We start from the raw sequence: 6,802 nt of genomic DNA, 5'->3' as shown, positions 1-6,802 counted from the left end.
GAAGGCATTGACTATCAGGAGACCTTTTCACCTGTAGCCATGCTAAAATCCATCCGAACATTGCTTGCCATTGCAGCATTTCATGATTATGAAATCTGGCAGATGGATGTGAAAACTGCTTTCCTGAATGGATATCTTGATGAAGATATCTATATGGAACAGCCTTTGGGTTTCACTTCCAGTGATAGAGATCACAAGGTCTGCAAGCTGCAAAGGTCCATCTATGGACTAAAGCAAGCATCTCGGAGTTGGAACACTCGTTTCGATGATACAATCAAAACGTTTGATTTCATCAAAAACGAGGAGGAACCATGTGTTTATAAAAAGGTTAGTGGGAGTGCTGTCGCTTTTCTCGTACTGTACGTAGATGACATTCTCCTGATTGGGAATGATATTCCCATGCTAACCTCGGTCAAGGTCTGGTTGTCAAAAGAATTCTCCATGAAAGACCTTGGGGAAGCATCCTATATTTTGGGAATAAAGGTCTATAGAGATAGATCTAAAAGGATGCTTGGCCTGTCACAGAAAATGTACATAGAGGAGGTGCTGAAGAGGTTCAGCATGGAAAACTCCAAGAGGGGTCTTTTACCCCTAAGGCATGGAATTCATCTCTCCAAGAAGATGTGCCCCGACACACCTGAGGAGATTCAACGCATGAGCAAGATTCCTTATGCATCGGCAATAGGAAGCCTCATGTATGCCATGCTATGTACACGACCTGATATAGCTCTTGCTGTAAGTGTCACAAGCAGATATCAGTCGAATCCAGGTGAAGAACACTGGACAGCTGTGAAGAATATTCTTAAGTACTTGAGAAGAACTAAAGATTTATTCTTGGTTTTTGGAGGATCATCAGAGTTAAAGGTAGAAGGGTACACAGATTCAGACTTCATGACTGATGTCGATGACAGGAAGTCAACATCTGGATACGTGTTCTTGTGCAATGGTGGTACGGTGAATTGGAAGAGTTCTAAACAACCGATCATTGCTGATTCGACTATGGAAGCCGAATACATCGCCGCCTCTGAAGCTGCTAAGGAAGGCTTCTGGTTCAAGAAATTCATTGCAGAGCTGGATGTGATGACATCAGATGCCATAACACTCTACTGCGATAACAATGGCGCCATAGCCCTTGCTAAGGAGCCAAGGTCTCATCAGAAGTCTAAGCATATAGAGCGGCGCTTTCACCTCATACGCGACTATGTGGAGAAGAAATATGTAGAGGTGCAGAGAGTAGACTCCGCGGATAACGTGGCAGACCCTTTCACTAAGCAGCTGAGTCAGCAAAAGACTGAAGCCCACCTTGAGAAGATGGGCCTAAAATATATGACCAATTGGCTTTAGTGCAAGTGGGAGATTGTTAGATGTATGCCCTAGAAGCCAATTTGGCTGACACATTGTTGATTCTAGGGACATAATTTTGTACTTGACTATTTATTATTGGATAAATAAAAGGCATCTTTTCATTCATATTGTTTATGTGTCTATGAATCGTCCAAGAAATTAATAAGATGATGATACATATTCTCAAGAGTTGAGAATTTGAGCCATGTATCATTGGTGATTAATTTCTAAATGCTCCTGATCAAAGGATCATCACGAGGACGGTGATCGATCTGATCAGTGCACAGATCACTCTCCTTCTGGATGGACGAGACTTGAGTCCACAGTGTAGGGACACTGAAGTGATAGTGCAGGTGCTTGTTAGAGAACAAGGGTACTGAGCGTGACCAATACAAGAAGTCACTTGGATGTCTATCCACTCGTCAGTGACTTGCTTGATGTTGCAGTAGTGTGACTGGTCCTTTGACCTGCGGTGCTTCGGCTGCTCACAGTGGGGTTATTGTAGTTTGACTGCACACATACATGGTCCCTAGCCATATGGGTCCATGCAGTGTAGATTGGCTGCAGTAAGTTCACTGTAGGAGTAGGGTATGCACCTATATGGAATCTATCGACCTTGATAGATAAGGAGAGATCCTATGTGATTTATAAGACTGAGTTCGTAAGACCTCGGCCGGGGCAGTATACACAGTGGAGAAAGAGTTTTTCACTATCGAACTCGAGTCAAATAAATCTTGACATATGACAGACGATGGGGTTTGACGAGTTGTCCATGACCTCCGTCCTGTAGGGATCCACGATAGTAGGACTGTATCACATGTTAACTGCACCTAGAGGTTCATCATTCCATTCTGCTGGGTAGCCACTACATGCTGCTAGGTGTCACTGGTGGATGGTGGGACTTATAGGGATTATCTTGATGATCGATAAACCCTAATGAGTTGAGTTGGAATCGTTCCAACCCATTGAAAGGAGTTTTCAATGATATAGTGATAGAGATCACAATATATCTCACTACCAGTCAGAATAGAACCTATGGGGTCACACACACTAGAAGTATTGACCGATCCGATGGTTGAAATCGTGATTAGGAATCACAAGAAATCAATTTGATTGATAAGAAGTTGAAGAAGAACAAAGGGAATTAATTAATTGGACTTGAAACAAGAATCCTACTTCGGGTAGGATACCTAGAGTTCTAATTGGATTAGGACTGGGATTCCTACTTGGAATAGGATTCCTCAATCCTAATGAGATTAGGAGTTTTGAATTAAAATTGGATTCCTACTTGGAGTAGGATTCCTAGAAATCCTAATTGGATTAGGACTTCGGATTCAAATAGAGTCCTAATTAGATTAGGACTAAAATTAAACAAATCCTAATTGGATTAGGATTCCTTAAGTCTAAATTAATTATTAATCTAATGAATCAACATGACTCCTAATTGGATTAGGATTGAAGAGTTCAATTGAGTCATGGTTCATTCAAGTCCTAATTGGATTAGGACTAGTATAGATTGAACCCAATTTGGCCAATCCTAATTAGATTAGGACTAAACCATGAGAGAGGCACCTAATCCTCTTTGGAAGAGGATTAGGTTAACCAAGTAAGAGGGGCATCAGCCCCTCTCATCTTGGATGGTGCGGATTGAAGGAGAGAGAGGGGCCGGCGCACCCCCCTTTCTTTCTTTGGAAAACCATCTAGGGCTCCTACTTTGGAGGAGCCCTTGATGACTATAAGAAGCACCATGAGGCCGGCGCCCTAGGGATTGGAGCCCTCTTCCCTTGTGCCGTGGCCACCCTCTTCCTCCCTCCTAGTTGCAGCCGCAAGCAAGAAAGAAGGAACCTCCAAGTGTTGGCGGCCTCCTCCTCTTCCTTTTCTTCATCCTGCGCAAGCAACAGAAAGAAGGCTGTGCAGGGGTTCATCTACTTCCTCTTCTTCATCCTTCTTCTTCCTCTTCTCAAGCACTTTCAAGAGTTGAAAGAAAGAGAAGAGATCAGCCATCAAAGGAGTCTTTGCAAGGGAGCTAGCACCCCGGGAAGACAAGAAAGCTTTGATCGGTTCTCTACTTCGTGTGGATACCCGTAGAGGCCGGACGTTTGAACGGCTTCAAACGAACCCTCTTCCAAAACCACGAATTCAGATTCGCGGTGATCATCTACCCGCGCAAGGTGAAGATTTGATCTTCCTATTAGTTCTAAAAGTTTTAATTCTTACCTAATTACGAAAGGTCTCGAAACAAGCGTTCATGCGATGAACGTCGAACCCGTGCATGCCGATTCCGCTGCCATCTGAAAAATTTTTGAAATAACAGCGGCGTGGGCGGGTTCCCAACAAAAGTTTCATCAAAATTAATTTCTTCTTCTTGATTATATCCTTTAGCAACTAATCTAGCCTTATTTCTAATTACAATTCCATCTTCATTTAATTTATTTCTGAAAACCCATTTTGTTTCAATTACAGAAATATTTTCAAGCCTTCTAACCAAATTCCAAACATTGTTTCTTTCAAATTGATTTAGTTCTTCTTGCATTGCCATTAACCAATTATTATCATTTTCAGCTTCTTCAAAAGATTTTGGTTCAATTTGAGAAACAAATGCAAGGTGATTACAAATATCTCTAATAGAAGATCTAGTCCTAATGCCTTGAGAAGGATCACCAATTATTAAGTCTTTAGGATGACTATGTGCATACCTCCATTCTCTTGGTAGACTAGTTCTATCTTTAAGCATTTGATCTTCTTCTCCTTGATTTTCATCATGTTCTGAATTTTCAGATGCAGAAACATCCTTTAGGGTTAACTCTTGGATTTGTTTGTTAAGTTCTTCTGCATCATCATCAAGATCTATATTCTTTCTTGAAGAGGGGTCATTAGATTCATCAAAGATAACACGTATTGACTCTTCTACGACTAGGGTTCTCTTGTTAAATATTCTATATGCTTTGCTTAATGAAGAATATCCAAGAAAAATAGCTTCATCTGATTTTGAATCAAATTTTCCCAAGTTGTCCTTACCATTATTTAGAACAAAACAATTGCAACCAAAAATATGAAAGTATGAAAGATTTGGTTTCTTATTTTTCAGAAGTTTATAAGGAGTTTTCTTTAGAATTGACCTATTAGTAACTCTGTTAAGAACATGACAAGCTGTATTTATGGCTTCAGCCCAAAAATACTTAGGTAAGTTACTTTCACATAACATTATCCTAGTCATTTCAGTAAGAGTTCTATTCTTTCTCTCTACAACACCATTTTGTTGTGGTGTTCTTGGTGTAGAAAAGTTATGATCAATACCATTTTCAGTGCAGAAATTTTCAAAATCATGATTTTCAAATTCAATTCCATGATCACTTCTAATTTTGATGGTTTGCAGTCCATGTTCATTTGAAATCTTTTTGTACAGTTTAATAAAAGCTGAAAATGCTTTACTTTTGTGTGCTAAAAATAAAACCCATATGTATCTAAAAAAATCATCCACAATAACAAAGCCATACAGTTTTCCACCTAGACTTGCAGTTCTCGTTGGTCCAAATAAGTCCATATGCAGAAGCTCTAAAGGTCTGTTTGTGGAGACAATATTTTTAGATTTGAAGGAAGTTCTGGTCTGTTTTTCTAGTTGACATGTAAAGCAGATTTTATCTTTTTTAAATGATAATTTTGGCAAACCAAAAATAAGTTCTTTTCGAATAAGTTTTGAAATTAAGTCCATGCTTGCATGAGCTAATTTTCGATGCCATAACCAGCTAGCTTCACTGTTTTTGGTTTTCATAGCTACCAAACAGTCCATGTTTTTCATGAGTATTTGATCTAAATCAACCAAATATATATTTCCATGTCTATGTCCAATAAATATTACACCACTGTTATTAGTACTTGAAACTAAGCACATAGATGATTCAAAAGTCAAAATATATCCTTTATCACAGAATTGACTAATGCTTAGCAAGTTATGTTTTAATCCATCTACCAATAAAATATTTTCAATAAAAGTTGTTGGAGTAATCCGAATGTTACCAATACCAATGATTTTGTCTTTTCCATTATCACCAAAGGTAACCATTCCTCCATCTTTCTTTTTGAGGGACATGAATTGGGATTCATCCCCTGTCATGTGTCTAGAGCACCCACTGTCCAAATACCATTTTCTGTTTGATGCTTGGGATGCTAGACATGCCTGCAAAACATAAATTTAATTCTTTATCTTTGGTACCCAAGGTTTCTTGGGTCCTTGAATGTTAGCAATGATGGTTCCTTTTGGAACCCATATTTTCTTAATTTAGATATTACTTACAAATTTTTGGCTTTTAGGATTGCATGCAGTGTATTCTTGTTTCAGTTTGTCTAACTTAAACAGTGCAGATTTCGGTTGAACATAAGTTGGCTTCACAAATATGTTTTTCAATGATTTTCGATTTCTCTAAGGATTATATCCTAAACCAGCCTTATCATAAACAACTTTCTGATTTTCTAGAATTAGATTTAATTTCTCAGAGCTTAGGGTGAATTTATCGATTATAGGTTTCAATTTTTCAACTTCTTTTGCTAACTTCTAATTTTCTTCATGCAGTTCCTTCTTATTATCCAGAAGCAGAGCATTTTCTTTTTCCAATGATTGGTTCTTAATCTTCAGCTTCTTATTCTTTAAACTATGCTTTTTATATTCAATCATAAGCTCAGAAAAAGCATCTTGAAGTTCATCGAAAGTGAAATCATATTCAGTATTTAAATATACCTCACTTTTGTGTGCCGTTAGATATAGATTTGTAGCTTCTTGTTGCTGTTCTTCTTCTCCAGAGTTGGATTCATCACTGTCACCCTAAGTAGCCAGCATAGCTTTCTTCCTTAACCTTTTCGGAGTCTTTTTTAATAGAGGACAGTCTGCTCTGGAGTTTCCAGATTTCTTGCACTCATAACAAACATATTGCTCTTTATGGTTATTTTCTTTATTTTGCTCCCCCTTGATTACAGGCCCTTTCTTGAATTTTTTTATATTTCTTCTGAAGAATTTTCTGAACCTTCTTGTAATCAGGGCCATTTCCTCACTGTTGTCAAGTTCAGAATCCTCGCTCTCATCTTCATGTAGTATGGACTTAAGAGCAATGGTTCTGCGCTTCTTGGGTTCGTCCTCCTCAAGGTTCTGTTTCATTGAAAGCTCATGAGTCATTAAGAAACCCAGCAGTCTTTCAGTGGGAGTGAGTTGAGATCTTTGGCTTCTTGAATGGCAGTGACCTTTGCTTCCCATGCTCTAGAAAGAGACCTAAGAATTTTTCGAATAAGATCACTGTTATAGTAAGATCTACCAAGGCTTTTCCACCCGTTTATAATATCAGTGAATCTAGTAAACATTTCAGTTATAGATTCACTGTTTTTCATTTTAAATAATTCATATTTATGCACTAGCATACTGATTTTAGATTCTTTGACCTGGTTAGTTCCTTCATGTGTAACTTCCAGC

The sequence above is a fragment of the Phoenix dactylifera genome, chromosome 8 (genome assembly GCF_051530095.1).
Source record: "Phoenix dactylifera cultivar Ajwa chromosome 8, Ajwa_hap1_PhDact_Kaust_v1.1, whole genome shotgun sequence".
In the NCBI taxonomy this organism is placed as follows: domain Eukaryota; kingdom Viridiplantae; phylum Streptophyta; class Magnoliopsida; order Arecales; family Arecaceae; genus Phoenix; species Phoenix dactylifera.
This window is presented reverse-complemented; position numbering follows the sequence as displayed.